This window comes from Symsagittifera roscoffensis, chromosome 8 (genome assembly GCF_963678635.1).
Source record: "Symsagittifera roscoffensis chromosome 8, txSymRosc1.1, whole genome shotgun sequence".
Lineage (NCBI taxonomy): Eukaryota > Metazoa > Xenacoelomorpha > Acoela > Convolutidae > Symsagittifera > Symsagittifera roscoffensis.
Genome location: NC_087069.1, coordinates 40,228,831 through 40,246,194, shown reverse-complemented (window position 1 = coordinate 40,246,194; position 17,364 = coordinate 40,228,831).

Here is a 17,364-nt window from a genome sequence, read left to right as displayed (position 1 = left end):
AAAATGAAATTTTGTCGACCTTTTTTCTTTTTTTTTTAGGTCGACCAATTAGATTTTCCAGACCCTTTTTAGCATGTTAAGAAGACCCCTCAAATTCCGTTCTGCCGTCTGCACGCTACTGCCTGTCACCCAACGACATTTCGCTGATACAATTTTGCCTATGATTTGAGATAATTATATCGTTCTAATTATGCATGTGGAAAAAAAACAAGCCCAGCAAGCTATCCGAATTAAATGGAGGCACGCTTTTCCGTTGTTAATGCTCTAACAGCTGCGAAATGTATCGCTTTGAACTTAACTTAGCGACAAGACTTGCCATTAAAATCTCGATAAAAAATCTATCCAAACTGAGTTAGGACTGGGGTGTATAACTCATAGAGTAATTTCGGATAGGGTACACCGTCTGCTCGTCACGCTATCTTATTTTCGGCCGGATAGATTCGTGCAACTTCTTAGTCTAATACCGATCCTAATCTTACTCTTATACTATCTAGTCTCAGGTTGTTTAACTAGTCTCTGCTAGGCTCAATAGATCTAGGGTATACTGGTTTATTGCGGCTGCTGAAGTGCTCGGGAGAGTCCAACTAATTTCTAAGTTAAATTCAAATCTCTCTGGTGCTGAAATTACAAGTAACTTCAGCACTTACAAATAAGTGGGTTGTTAGTTAGATGGATCATGATTGGTTAATATTAAATACTTTACATGGGTAAAACATTTAATTTATCCAATCATAAAATATAGTTTAGATCAGGTTCCACCCATCCGGGTTTTACAGAGTTTTTTAGAACAGTTCTTCTGTAATTCAAGGGTGGATGATGGACGTTGGTATTTGGCGAACATCATATTTTTCTTCCGCTTCTTCTTGTGACAACGACTGGGTCTTTGCAACAAAATCAATTCTGATTTCAGAATGGTTGGCTATGTCAGGTTTTTCTGTTCTTCGTGGAGAACTTCTTTTGTGTCTGATCTTAGCTTGGGAATGGCGTGGAGATTGTGCGTGGAGGGGATGCCTGGTTACTCGGATCTGTACGTACACTTGGGTCATCGAGGTGGTCATTGGTCTGGTTCAATGAAGTCCTTTTCTGCGAGGTCAAGTCGTACTCTAAATCCTTTGAGTTGTGATTGTGAGCGGTATCGATTGTAGTTGGTCATTCTCTCTCGAGTGTAGTGGGGTCGTCTTGTCTTTTGATGTTCGTCCTTGGTGTTGTATTCTGATCTATATATTGCATCATGTGATTTTACATTTTATAAAACTTTTATTAGTTTAATATTTTTTAATAATGATTTTAGTTAGTTGTTTTCACAAAAGCTTTTTGTTTTAGTTCGGTTATTTTGAAGAGTTACTCACCCTTGAGTAGCTCTTATTAAAAATAAAGGTGTGGTCACAAAGCGTGGATGTAGCGCGGTGGGTTAGGCCGGCTATAGAGCATGCTCAGGACGTCCTTCCTGGTGGGTTAGGCCAGGTGTGGGAGTATGATTTCATGCGGTTTTTGTGAGGGGTCCTGTTATGTGACAACGTTTTATGTTGGGTTTGTTGTGGTTTTACTTGTGTCTTGTTGGTTATGTACTTTTTCCAAAAAGCAAATTGTTTGTGGTATGGGTTTGTCTTTCGACTTTTTTGTGTTTTATTATCTCTTTCTAAGACTTTGTAATAGTCTTCAAAAGAATAAATTATCTAGTTTTAAACTGGGTTAATCCGGTTTGGGTACCGTTGGTTTCCTTTTCTTAGTCATGCTGTTATTCTATGATTTGTGGTATTTAGTAAGCTGCGTTGGTTAGTTTTGTTTAGTATATGATTCCTTTCCAACCGGGTTAAAGGAAAGTTTGAAACATGTTATTATATGTTAGAGTTGTTGAGTGTGAAAACTTGAAACTGAAATTCATTATTTTAAACAATTCTTCGTGGGCGAGCTGTGCGAGTGTGGATAGAATTTCTGTGCGAATGAATGAAAATATCAAAAGGTTAGTACTGCAGTTGCATTTTATTAATTTACTGCATAGAATTTGGAAATTTACTGCTAGTTATGGGGGAATTTTAAGATACAAATTTTCATTATAATTAGATTTACTGCTTTTTGGGGGAAAATTTTATAAATTAATTTACTGCATTGGTATTATATTTATTTAATTGTTGGTGCAAAAGTTTAATAGGGTCTTAAACAGTTTTGAAGAAGTTTGCTATTTTTTATTTTTCTTTTGTGAATTTTTCAGATGATCTAGGATGAAGGCTAAAAATCTAAAGAAAACATGATTAAAGAATGGTGAGTTTTTCAATATTTTAATTAGTTAGTAATATTCATTGAATTCATACTTACCTGTTAGTCGTCGGGGAAAAAACCGTGGGGGAAGATGTCGTGAATTAGTTCTGAAGTTGTTAGTAGTTTAGCTAAGATGCGGATGATATTTTTAGTTTGAAGCAGTGGCCAAAGCAATTGAAGTGCCTTAATAGTGGTTAGTTCTTCAGTGCCTACTGCAAACTCATAAGGTGTGTTTTGGATTAAGTTATATAATTTGTGGTTAAATTTAGTGTTGTGGATGAATTCTAAAATGGGGATTTCTATAGGCTGTACAAACTCGTGCGGGATAAGGAGGGGTCGGGATTCTTCGGCGTTGAAGGTCTTGGTGATGGGGCAGAAAATGTACATTTGGGTTATGGGGTCATAATTACGAAGAATACCATGGAGGTTAGTGTCTTTAATACAATATGTGAAATTTAGGAAATACGGTGAAGTGTATTTTGAATTGATGAATTGGAAACGATGGTGTGGTTGTCTAGAGGGTGTGTGGAGGTCAAAGTGATTTTGGATGAAACGATAGTAACTGTATGTATGTGTTTGTTTAGTTCGCAACATAATATCGTGTGAGCAGTGAAAATCTCTTTCGTGTGGTGCAAGGAAATGAAAGGTTAGTGAAAAGATTTGGAAGCGTTCTTTAAAATTTTCGTATGCCTGTGTGTTTGTTAGTGCTTCTGAAATAATGTGATCAAATTTTCGGTCGAAGATGTTTAGTGTAAATACATATGGTGTCTTGATGAAAAATTTCTCGGTGATTTGTGGGTTAGCGAAGCGATCTTCGTCTAAGAATTGATCTTGGTTAGCTCTGATGATGTTGTGATCGTAGTATTCTAGTGTATATTCATTAGCTCTAGGTGCAGTGTGTATTTTTAGTGATTTTTTGTATCCAACGTAAGTAAACTGTCTAGCGGTTAGTGGTGTAGTTAGTCGATATAGCATGTCTTTGTTTCGTTCTATATCGATGGAAGTGCTGAATAAAGGTAAGCAAAGAGGGTTAGTGAAATGATAGTATGAGGTCCAAGAGAGAGTGGGCATTAAAACGTATTCATCTACAAAGTTGCGTGTTTCGTTAGCGTCGTGAGGGGTGTTTAAAGTGTATTGTGGAAATGAGGGTAGAGTGATAGCTAAAAATTCTTTAGTGTTAGTATGCTGGGGGTGGTTGATGTATTCACGGGCTGTTCCTGGTTTTGCTGGGAAAGGATGGTTGGGGAATTTTCTTTTAAAAGTGCGGTAAGCTCTATTAGTGTTTAGTGAAGATATAGTGGATGTGGATGATGGTGTTAATGATTCAGTATAATTTGAAGAGGGTGTAGGGGGATTGGATGAATTTGTAGTGGAGGAGATTTGGTTTATGGTCGGGGTGTTAAGGTGGTAGGGTTGTTGTTGTAGGGTAATAAAATTATCTAGTTCTGGGGAGATTCGGGGGGTGTCTGGAGAATGAGATGATTGGTCAGAATGGTATGAGGAGTAGGTTGGGGTAACTTGGGAAGCATAAGAGGGTGTGGGAGTGATTGGGTCAGGGTTATTTGACAATATGGGTTGAAAAGGAGGTTGAGAAAAATTAGAAGGGTTATGAAAATTATTGGATGGGGATGGTTCTGAGTCGGCAAATTCATCGGGGGTTTCAATATTCGGGTTATTTAGCTGTGAGATGGAGTATAAAACTGAAATATGTGAGTTAGTGTCGGAATTCATGCCTGATGTTACATTGCTAGATAGAAAATCGGGTGGCGGAAAAGCAAAAAGTGGTATGATTGGGATTGGAGAGGTGAGATTGGTTGGATGGGAATTTGATCGGTGTAGTGATCCAAGTTGGCGGCTCATCGTGGGCTAAAAAAATGATTATTTTGAGATTGAAAAGCGGTGGTATGGGGCTGTTCAATAATTTGTTCATAAGTGTTATCATCTTGTGACTGGTGTGTCATTATATGTTGGACGGGACTTTGCGATGTATTGAGTCGAAAATTTGGATTATGTGTGATTGCTAAATTTCGAAAATTTCGTGGGACTAGGGATAGTGGATGGTTATTTGGTAGGGGTGGTAATTGTGGTGCCGTTGGCTGTGTGTCGACATTGTTATGTTCTTCGTCATATGTATTTTGTCGTGTTGTTAATTTTGTGTTATATTCTTTTATTTGTGCGTCTAAAAGAATTTTGTTTATAGATGTGGAAAAAATTCCAAAAAATCCTGCAAAGAGTATGCGTGCTACGCTTGCTTGTCTGTTTACTTGTGTGTGTATAGCACATGTATTGTAGATTCCTTTTAAGAGTGAGAAAAGAAATCCAATAAAGTTAAACATTGCGTATAAAATAGTCAATTTTTCTAAGATGTAGTAGGGCCATCCTAGAAAATCAAGGATTTCATTCTTGAGTGTAACAAAGCTAAAAATGTTGATTGGTGATATATCTTGGGGACGGTATTTTTCGCCGTTTAGATATATATAATCTTTAATGTCTTTAAAATATCCGCTATAGTCTTGCGTGTAGATATCGGCAAAACCTGCGGTTTCTGCAAGTTTGCGTAGATTTTGGTCAATTGATTGTCTTTGTATAGTGTCCATTTGTGTTAATAATTCTTGGAATTGTTGTGTTCTAATGTGATGTTGAATATCTGATTTTGAATAGATTCCTATTGATTGTAAGTCTATATTTGGGTTTCGAGCGATAGCGCGAATGCTTTCTGGTGAAAATTTTTTGAGTGATTGCATTAATGTGGGATATGGAGTGAGAAGATAATATTTATTTTCATCAGGGTTTAGTTGTACTACATTGTGGCTATTTTCTGATCCACATGGGACTGCGGTATCCCAGAAATAGGTTCTTCGTGAAAGTGTATCCACGAAATGTACTTTATTCTTATAAAAGATAGGGATTCTTTTATAACATCGTTTATCTTCAAAAACGTATAGTGGTGATACTTTTTTAGTACAAGTATAAAACCATAAGATGTTTCCTTCATAGTCTAAAAAATTTGATCTATTTCCAGATAATAAGTATCCTGCATAGGGTATTTTTAATACTGCTAGTGCAAGTGATTGTAATATTTGTGTTCGTTCTAATTCGCATAGTTGGTGTAGTGTTTCTAATTCGGAGAGTGACATTTCTTGAAAAATTCGGCTAATTGTATAATCTAGTTTCATATCTAAATGAATATCATAGTGGATATTACCGAAATATGTAGTATTCATTAGTGATAATTCTTGTAAGCGTGTGCTTCTGGTGTCATAAGGTTTTAGATGTCCACCAGGTTGTCCGTTGCTTTTTTGAAAATTAACTGGTATATAGGATGTTCCTTCGTTTGGAGGATGACCTGTGGCATATGGGTCGATTTTTACTTTTCCAGTGGTCATGTCGAATCCTTTTTCATATTCAACTAATATTTCAGAGTATTGTGTTCTGTGAAGTGGATTCCTGTATTTACATGCAAGTTCTGTTTCTTGATATATTTGAAAACGTGTCAATTTATTTTCTATATTGTCTATGTTTCTAAAATCGGAACTTAGTTTGCGTGATGGATGGACTTGTTCATAAGGAATTGATTGTATGAAATATTTTTCGTGAAATTTTATCATACGAGCGTGTATTTTTGCTACTTGAAATGTTGTACATGTATCTTCGGGGAACCAAACAATTGTTGCTTGTGTTCTTGTTGTAGGGTCGCAATATCCTTGATCATTTTTACAAGGTAGTCGGATTCCTTGATAGATCATTGTATTATCAGATAAATCTCGTGTGAGTTGTATTTTTTCGAGTTGTATTTTCCAATCGAAAAACATTATTTCTTGGTATCCTTTATTTTTCGTGTCTGCTTTGCAGTTCGATGGGTTATTTATACCAATGTGTGGTATCCAATGTTTATCATGTAGGTCATAGGTTAATCGTCCGTGTGCGCCGTTATACGGGTATTTTTCGTCTAGTTTTATATGTCCTTGGTGTCTTTCAAGTTGTGATTGGTGTACAGAGTCTGAAAAAACTTGAAAATTAACTAATTTTCTTTGGGAATTTTTATTTTGTGTGATGTTTAGTCTAAGTAATTCATTTTTACAATCGTCGGGATTGAGATGTAAAAGACGTTCTATATTACTTTGATAGAATGATTCATGGTCAAGTCGGTTTTTGTTTCCGTTCGAGACTTGTGAACAATGTACTTTCTTTTCGGAAAATGTCGCTGTGAATTTATAACCTGTAACTGTTGTTGCTCGGGCTTTTGAATAGAGTGTTGCTATTATATCTGTGGTTTCTATAGCTTGTGGTTCTGTTTCACATTGTGATACTTGATTTATTGCATATTTATGTAGTGTTTTTTGTTCATTTTCTTCGCAATCGTAATGTGTTACTAATAAATCTTGTGGTCCTGTACGAGGAGAAGGGTTTATGTTTTGATTTGAGATTACTAGAAAAAGGAGTTGGAGAAAAATTAATAATTTTAGAATATACATGTGTATGATAATCCTGAGTATGGGTTATAAAATGTAATGTAACCAATTGTGTTTTTGGTGTATCTGTCGTATTTATATATTACTTCAGTAGTTATAAACGGTGGTGGTAGTGATTGAGCTGTTATGTTAGGTGGATTTAATGGGTAGGGATGTTGTGTAATATTGTTTAATTTAACTGTGATTTCAAACTTTAATTGTAAACTGTTTTGTTGGAGTATTTGAATATTGTGATCACGGATATCGTTGTGAATATCTTGGCGATATTGTAATCTATTAAGTGCCCAGTTATGAAGGCGGTTACTTTCTTGATGTTGTCCAAATAATGGTGGAGGTGCTGTGAATGTATTCCAATCTAGTCTTAAAGGAATATTTATTGATGATTGTTCTCGATATCTCGCGTCGAGATTATTTGGAAAATTTAAGTTAAAGGGTGGTGGTGAAAATTGGCTTATTGATGGTGTTGATGGTAGTGATAATGTTTCTGGTAGTGATGAGGATGTTGTTGTATCCGTAGAAATATCTATGGGGTCATTGACTAAATTTGGTTCACCTTGTGTGAATGAATGTGTAGTCCAATATGGCAGTCGTGATGTTAGGTTTGGGGGGTTAAAGGGATTTTCACGTATTTGTTCAGATGTTGGTGTTGAACCTAAGTAGTCTGAGGGTAGACTTGAAGTGCTTCGTTGTGAAAAAAGTGTAGGAGTTTCTGGTGTGATACCAGTGGTGTTTTCTGGAGTGGTTTGTGATGGGGATTGAGGTATATCAAAATGAACTCGGGGAGTTTGAAAATTTCTGTTTCGTCGAGGATGTATAATTTGTCTATTTATTTCTGTTGTGTTTTGGTTTTGACTAAGGTTTCGTATTCTACTTAGTTCTTGTGGTAGTGTTGGGTAAAGATTATATGTTGGTTCACTTAGGGATGCTTGTCGTTGAACTGGTTCTAGTGGTTCAGATAAACGAGCGTGCCGTTCTTCAAAAGTGTATGGATTGTCTTGAAAAGAAATTCGTGTAGATGTTTGAGGATTTTGAGTAGTTGAAGGTGGTGTTGGATTATCTTGGGATGATGTCGGTGAAGACTGATTCTGTGACTGTTGGGTAGCAATTTTTGATGGATTTTTGAATTGTTACTTTAGTGGGAAGGTTTATGTTTATTATAATATTCTTCCAAAAAAATAATTAGAAAAATTGTTGCTAGGGCAAATGTGATGATTGCTTTCTTTATACATTTACATATTGTCAAAATGAGGGATGATAAAAATGTTATGAAAATTACAAACAATAAAAAAATATCAGTTCTACTGAAAATTGTTCGTATCATTTAGACAAGTTGTTAAAATCGTACCTGTGGATATATTCAAGGGTTTTGGAAAGTTGGAGGAATAGTTCGAGTATTGTGTAGAAAATTAAAAAAATGTTACAAAAAATGATTAAGATTATTAGAAAAGATTCAAGTATATCAAAAAGAAATATTATAAAAGCTTCAAGTATTGAAAAAAAATGTTTAAAATTTATAAGTATTTGAGCGACTGTTTGAGAGAAAAGCATTTAAGAAATGATCTCTTGGTCGAATATTTTTTGCTGTTTGAGGCGATTTTCTAGTGTGGTCGAATTATTTATTAGTTTTTTGACAAGTGGGTTGAGTTTTGTAAAAAATTGTTGGGGGCAATTTTCATAGTGACTGGGAGGTCGTCTTTTTCTTTATTTTTGTTTGTCAAATGATCCGGGGTATGGTGAGATTTTTATACTTTAGGCTAATTAAAATCTTCATTTTGTTACTTTAGGCTAAGTTATCAAACTTGTTTTGGGGGTATTCGTGGTCTGAGTTGGGGAAATATTGTTGATCTTTGGGTTATTAGATAAGGGAGGGGTACGGTATTATGGTGATATTTATTTTAGCTGTCAAGTTGGAGTGGTTTGCTTATTTTTGACCTGGAGGTTGTAAAGTTATAGTTAGAGATGTGCCTGGAGTTCTAGATTATTCGTCTAATTGATCTTAGTTTGAGTTAGAGAAAGTGGCGGATTGGATGAATCCTATTGGTCTATTTTGAACTAGAATTATTGCGTACTTGTGAGCATGTTATTTTGAAAAATTGAAATGAAAAATGTTACGGAGGTTTCACGATTGTGAAGTATAAAATCTTAAAATTACTTTTTAAATTCTACTTTCTTTAATATTTTAGATTGGGGGATGAACATTTTGTAGTTTTTACGTGGTTGATTTCGGAGTCTTGTTGTTTTTCTATGTTCAGATTTGTCTATTTCTTCTTGGGGTATTATTTGTTCTGTCATTTTTCTATTTTTTCTTGGTTTTGGAGATTCTTTATGGTTTTGTGTATTGTTTTTGGTGGCGGTTGGTTTTGTGTTTTGATTTTCGGTGGGGTTATCATTTTGTTCTGTGTTTTTCAGATGTGGTTCATTTTGAATGATTTTTAATCCTGTGAAAGAATATAATTGAGTTAATTCGCGGAGTGCGTATTCTTTTGGGTAATAAGGTAATAGGTTGTTTCGATGTTGAACGATTTCTTTTTTGTTTGAGTCGGTAATTTTATATGTGACATCAGTGGGTTTTGCAATTATTTGGTAGGGTCCTTTTCGGAGGGGTTGTAATTTTTTAGAAATTCCTTTTTGAGTATTAAAATTAGGTATTAAAACAAATGTTCCAATTTTTAAATCGGAAGCTGGTGTAAAACGTGAATTGATTTGTTCATTTATGTCTTGTCTTTGTAATAACTTTTTCGTTATTTTTTGGTAAATTTCATTGTGTTTCTTATCTCTATTTAAAATCCATTCGGTGTGTGTACCGGAGGCTAATTTAAGAATTTGTGGGTGATGAAAATGATCTTCATCGTGCGTATGTAATGGGAGGTTATAACAAATTGAGTCTTTATTTGGTTGACAATAACCTTGTGCGTTTTTATGGGAATTTGCTGTAAACATTATTGGTTTGCGTGGCTTTTGGTTGAAAACCATTTCATATGGTGACATTCCTAAAGTTGTCGTGATTTGTGAGTTATATGCTAAGGGAAATAATTTTACATCTGCTGACCATTCGGTATATTTTGTATCATTTCCATTGATGATACATCTAAGATATTCTTGTAGTGAACGGTTCATACCTTCGACTAAGCCGTTTGTCCAAGGTGCATGAGATGTACGTGGTTTGTGTTTAATGTTATATAAATGACATAGTGTTATTATTTCATTATTTATGAATTCTGTACCATTGTCTGTAACTAAAATTTCTGGTAGTCCAAATTTTGCTATCCAGTGTTCATAAAGTGTTGTATATGCGTAATAAGCATTACAATGTGGTACTGGGTTAAGTGCTACATAGTGTGTGAATGCGTCAACAATTACCATAATGTAGGAGTTTCCTTCTGATGAGGGTGAAATTGGTCCTTTAGTATCAAATGAGATACGGTGATTAAAGTATAAACTTTGTCCTTTAAAATCTTGTTTTTGTGCTAATTGTTTTTGATTTGGGTAAGGTTTATTTAGCTGACATACTATACAATCATTGCATAGTACTTTTATCCAAATTGGTGCATTTGGGAAGTAAAAATTTTGTATAAAATTTGAATATGTTTTTTCTGATCCAGAGTGTCCTTTAATATTTTGTGTATGTGAAATATTAAAAGCTATAAGAATCATACTTAAAGGGAGACATGGAACTGTAGATTCATTCAGGTTATACTCTAAAAGGTCTGTATTTTCGTTAATTGTTGTGTTGTTAAATTTGCGAAAGTATCGGAGGAGTGTTTTGTTTCCTAGAATGGTTGAATCTGCTTTGATAGGTTTAGTTTTATATTTGTGCCATGATTTCAGTTGTCTAATTATCGGGTCAAGATTTTGATATTGTTTCAGTGTTGAATTTGTAATCGTATCTGTTGGGGGGAGAAAAATGTTTTCAATTTCTAATTTAGATAAGGGTATTGTATCAAGTGGGTCGTGAAGGTCAAAAACTTGATTTATTGTGTATTTTGAATTATTTGTTTGTGGTCCTGATAAATTTATTTTATCAGTTAAATCTTCTTTTTCAATTAGTGGAAAATGGTCTTTTTTAGGCGGGCGTTGTTTTGTTCGTTTTTGTTGGGTGTTATTTTTTATCCATTGAGAATATGGGATTGGTTTGAAAGTTGATGTTCCAAGTAGATCAACTTCATAATGATTATTTTGACAATCTAAATAAAGTGGGAAATGTTGTAAATTATTTATTTGTGATTGTTCAATATCAGTTTTTACTGCATATTTGCATTCTAATCGGGGTGATGTTTCGTTTTCTGCAAGGTAGAATTTTATATTTTTGGGTATTTCAACTGTTGTTTTTCGTGTAAGTAATTCAGGTGGTGTATTTCGACTTAAGGTGTCTGGTAATGCAAGATTTTTTCCTGCAGTCCAAACTATATGTAAGTTTGGAAATTTCATTAGAATTAGTTGAAATCTGTAAACTCGGTGGTTTGGGTTAGATTTCTCTGTGAAGAGAAAGATGATTGGTTTATGGTCTGTGAATAGAACTGTTGGATGTTTTGATCCAAGTATCAGAAATTCATATTCTGTCAGTGTATATATTATGGCTGTACATTCTCTCATTAGAGTTGAGAGTCGTAGCTCTGCTTGAGTGAATAATCGAGAATTTGCTGATATCAAGTTCATTTTATTTGTACCATTATGTGATTGTAATAGTGCTGCGCCGATGCCAAAGTTCGAAGCGTCGCACATTGCATAAAATGGTTGATCAGGGTCTGGAATTGTGTTTGAAATTTGTTCAGTTAAAAGTTTCTTTATTTCTTCGAATCGTGCTTGATGTTCTGTATTCCATTCAAAATTATTTTGTTGTCTAAGGATGTTGTAAAATGGTCGTAGATATAATTGCATTTTATAAACATATTTACTTAAAAAGTTTAACATTCCAAGGAATTCTTGGATTTTCTTTTTATTTGTTGGTGGTTGAAGTTTTTGAATAGCGTCAATGCGTGATTTCAGTGGGGTGATTGTTTTTCTTTCGATGTTATGTCCTAAGAATTTAACTCTTGTTAAAAAGAAGTGTGATTTATCGGGGGCGGCCTTCAGATTTTCGTTCTGAAGTATTTGGTGATATTTTTCTAAAACGTTGAACATTTCGTCTTTTGTTTGTGATTGCATAAAAACATCGTCTAGATAGGTGATTGCGTTTTTCTTGAGTATTAGTGGTCTAAAAATTTTGCTCATAAAAGCTGAAAATGCTGCTGGTCCTATGGATATTCCATAGAATAAGCGGTTAAATTCATATTGTTGGTTTCCGATAACAAATTGTGTTAAACGTCGTGATTGTTCATCTAGTGGCATTTGATTGTATGCACTATTCATGTCGGCGGTTGTGAAGTATTTGCCGTTTATTTTTGTTAAAATAACTTGTATTGGTTCAATGGGCCAATTACATTTTGATTCATCTATAAGTGAATTGAGGTATCTAGCATCGAGAACGATTTTTAATGATTCTCCTTTAGCTAGAATGATAACGGGGTTGATAAATGTGTTGCCTTTTGGTTGTTCTTCTTTATTAACTGGTGATATAATGTTGTATTGTTCTAAAATATCGAGTAATCTGTTTACTTTATCATGTAAGTGAATTGGTACTTTACTTGCTCTCTGTTTTTTGAAAACTGCGTTTGGTTTTAATGGGAGATGTAGTGATGAACTGATTTTGCCAACATCGAATTTTGATGTTGCATAGACTGATGAATATTTAATTAGCTGTTTGGCTAACTTTTCGAATTCGTCTTGTGTTATTTGTGAATGTTGGAAATTAAACATTGTTAAAAATTTTTGTTGGTCCTCTGTGTAGTTACTGATGTTGAATGTAGGTTTGAAATATGGAGTTTTTGTGAAATAATCCGTATTTCTGTTTTCGTTACTTATTATATTATTTATAGATAATTCTTCATTAAGAATTGTAGATTGGCAAATATCTAGTAATTGGAGTATATTATTTACGCGATAGGCTTTTTCGTGTATTGGTGATATTGTAGCATTGGTTTCACAATATCCTAAAAGTCCTAAAGGTAATGTTACTTGATAAGGTGTGTTGTTATAAACATGTAAGGGAATAATATCTGAATTCGAATTTTTCAAATATTTTATTGAAGAGATTGTGATTTTGAAAAATTTATGAATAGGTTTGAATTCAAAATCTGACATATAAAATTTTTGTTTGTTTTGTTCTTTATCATATTGGTGAACTTGTTTGATTGAAAAATTATATATGTTCCCTGATAGTGGTTTCAGGTGTTTTCTTTGTTGGTTATATATTGGATAAAATTTTGAAAAGAATGGTGGTTGTTTGTTTAATCTTTGAAAAAATGTTAAGGATGTTTCTTTTGTTTTTGTATATTTATCTTTGATTAATATTTTACTATTTAGTATGTTAATTGTTGGTATATACTTCGAAATAAATGGTATTCCAATGATATTATATTTAATATCAGTGATATGGAATATTTGTTTAAATGGCTTGTTTAGAATTTTACTTTGCTCCATTGTTCTGGTAGGGAGGAGAAATAATTGGATTTTTCCGTAGTTTATCAATGTTGATCCTTGTGCTGTTGCTAGTTTACTGGAGGTTTCAAGAGGTGTTAGCTTTGGATGTAAAGTTTTTATTTCATTCCATGTGGGAATGTTTATTATGTTTGATTCTGCTCCTGAATCAATTAAAAAATCTATTTCAAGGTCTGGTGGTTGAAATTCTTTATTTCTTGGGCTTTCTAAGAGAAATGGTATTGTCCAAATTTTTTCTTTGGGTTGTTCTTTTTGTATATTTTGGTAGATGTGGTTTGTATTCAAGCATTTTGTTTTGACATTTTGATTGGGTTGTTCTGTAGTATTTTTTGCATTTGTTTCTTGCGTTGTTGGTGTGGAATTTATGGGTGTAGTGTAATGATTTTGAAGAAATTCTGATTGATTTTCATATATGTGTGATGGAAAGGGTTGTTCATATATGACAGATTCATAGTCATTTTCGACTTTTATCATATTGATAGAACGATTGTTTTCAGTATCACTTTCTGAATCTGATGATGTACAGTTTATTTGATTGAGTTGTAACGCATCAGTTACTGTGTCATCAATACCTGGAGGGTCTGATATAGTTTCTGGGTTAGATTGTACTTGATTGATTTGCCTTTGATGTTTAGGTGTATTACTTCTATGACGATTATTAGAATTATTATAGTTATTATTATTCCTATGTGGTGATTGGGAATAATTTCTGTAACGATTATTATAACTTGGGTGTCGATTTTGTGAATTATTTCGCGATCTGTTTTGGTAGTTATTGTTTGGTCTGTTATAGTTCGATCTATTATATGAGTTATTCCTTGATCGATTGTTCGGGTAATTCTGGTTTCGGTTGTTTGAATAACTTCTATTTCGATTATAGGAGTAGTTTCTATTCCTATTGTATGATGAATTTCGTGATTGATTGTTTGGATAGTAGTTATTTCTTGATTGGGAATTAGATCTAGAAACAAATCGTTGTGTATTTGAATTTGATCTGGAGTAGTTATTTCTACTATTTGGTCTATTGTAGTGATTTTGTGATGAATTATACGTGTTTCTTCGTTCTGGTGATCTTCCTCTATAACTTGAGTTATATGGGGATTGATTTCTTGTATAGCTTGTATTGTTCGGGAGTGGTTTTCCTGAACTGTTGTTGCTGTGAACTGTTTTGTTCGGTAAATTTTGATCTTTTTTCATGTATTGATAGAATGATTTATTTGGTTCTTTGTATTTTTGAGGTTTATTTTGATTATCTTGCTGTTTTTGTCTACATTCGGAAATACTATGTCCGTATCGTCGGCAATAATTACACCATTTTTTGAAAGATGGTTTGCCTTTAAAGTTTGGGTTCTTTTCGTAAATATTAAGTATTTCAGTGATTTTTTCGACGAGGTCTGTCTCTGATTCCTGTATATTATTAATATTAGTGGGAGTCGTTTCAATTCTGTTAACGTATTGTAATTTCAGATTTTCCGTTTCTTCTAGTTTCATCGTGATTTCTGCTTGTTCTAATTTGTCTACTAGTTTTCGAAAATCTAAATCGGGTTCTCGAATTGAAGAAGGATGTGATGCTCTCTTTTTTATTGCTATTTTCCTTAATTGTGGTGTTAAGGTCACCATTAAGATTTCTGTCATCTTTGTATTTTTATAGTCATGTGTATTTAGTGAGTATGCTTTTCGAACTAGTGTTTCGATTCGTACTGCTATTTGCTTGATGGTTTCGTTTGGTAATCTGCGAATTTCATTACATAAAACTCTTTGTTGTTGTTTGTTTCTTTCGGAGTCAAACATTTTTGAAAATTCTTGTGTAAATCTTTTCCAGTTTGATTTTATTTCTAGAGGTAGTACTGAAAACCATTTTTGGGCTGCGCCATCTAAGGTTGTTTGTATCAACGCTGTGCGTCGATGTATCCAGTTTTGATGTAGTGGCGTATTAATTGGTTCAGGTCCTATATTTAAAATCAAATTTGCTGTTACTGCATTTAAATAATCTTCTACAGAGTATTCAGGGTCTGTTCCTGTGAAAACCATTAAAGGTTTGTTTGATGTTATTGATGATCCACCCATAAGGTATGGATTCATTGTCATTTGTAATGATTCTGCTGCATTTGGCATTTGAGAAAAATTTGAAAGTTGGTTTCTTGTTATTTCATGTTGTTGAAGATAATATGGGAGTGGTATTTCATTTTGCATTTGTGATGGTTGATACGAGTGTGCAGTCATTGGATTTTGTTGTTGAATTGGTTGAAAAGATTGTGTATTAATTAGATTTTGTTGTTGAATTGGTTGTTGATTATGTGCATCTATTGGTTGTGGAGAAAAATTTCTATGATTTGTATGTGTTCTCTGTATTCCTTGTCTACGATATTCTTGAGTATTTGGTGCAAATATATCTGGTTGTAAGAAATCATCATCTGAGGATAAATAATCCATTTGATAAGATGTCTGTTTTTTTATTTTTATTTTGTTGAAAAAATGGGTAATTTTCACTGCGATCCTGTGGAGGATTTGTTTGGAAATTTTTGGAATTATATTGGGCCGTTGGGTTATCCCAGTTTCGAGTTTTTGTATATTGATTAAAATTCCTTTGTGGTTGATAATTTGTTTTTGATGGATGTGTATAATTATAATTATGGTCTGCAAAGTTGTTTCTAGTGAATGTTTTGCGTGTTTTTGATGGTATTGTCATGGGTCTGTATGTTTGGTAATCCATATGTGAATATTTAGGGGCAACCGAAGGTTTAACGGTTGATTGTAAGGTTACCTGTGTTTGTGAAGGATTTGTATTTCTTGGTGTTGTTAAATTTGGGCGTATTGGTGAAATACTTTGTTGTGTAGTTGTTGTGTGTACAATTTCTTCATTTATGAAGTGTGATGGTGTCTGGATATCTTGTTGAGTAAGATTCCTAGTTCCATTGAGGTTTTCGTTGTGTATGACTGTAGAGTTTAAACTATTATTTTGTGTATCGGGTAAAAATGTATTATAGTTTAATGGAGTTGCATCAATTGTTAATGGTATTACTCTTACATAATCTCTTATGTAAGATATTGTACCTATTGCTTGACTTGAGATTGATTGTGGAAAGCTTATAAATGCGGGATGAGACCATTCGGGGTCCCAAACATAATCTGATTGTTCTGTGATAGCGGTATCATCGTTCGAATTTTGGGGTCTAAAATTTTTTCTTGCTTGTGCAATTAAATCAATATTGTGTGTGAAATAATCTATTATGAACCATGCCAAAATTTTTTGTAAATCGTGTTTGGTATGTTGTGAAACATCGTCTTTCGTGAAATTTTCTTTAATGATGTTTAAATAACTAGAGAGTAGTGTGATTTCATGTCGTACTCTTAAATGTTTAGATGTTTCTGTCGGTGAGACATTTGTTAATGGAAGTTCATTTTCTAATATCGAAATATAACTATATATTATTGCGAAAACTTCATTGGTGAAAATGGAGTTTGCTCTTTGTGAGTTATGGTATTGGATGCTTTTTATATATTCTGAAAAAACTTTTGAAAATTCTAAATCAAGATCGTCTGTTTGAATAGTATATGTTCTATTATTATGGTTTGGGGAAGTGAATTCTATAGAGTAGATTCCATACTGTTGTGTTATGTTGCATATATCTTTTAAATAGTGATCTATGATTTGTCTTTTGATTTTTACATCGGGGAACTCTGTTTTACATGGACTGATTCCGGGTTCAAATAAATTTACGAGTAAATTTTGACAAAATATGTGTTGTCCTCTATCAGTATCTGCGTCTACTATAAAGGGAAAGATTTCATCATCATCTGGAGTTTCGTCACCTGGGGTGTGTGTTGAACTCATTTTTTCGTTCGATGACTGTTAATATGTAATTATTAATGTGTCGAATTGGTTGATTCCAATTGTATAAATGTACTGGTTTGTGTTTGTACTGTTTTTTTATTCTTCTTTTTCCTCTTTGTGATGAATTTGAAGTTGTTTCTGAGTCAGAAAAATATAGTTGATCGTGAAGTGGGCAATTTTTATCTATTGATTCTTTTAGTTTGTAAAGTTCGTCTAAACTGTTGGTTTCTGATTCTGAAAATGCGTTTCGATTTTTTGAAA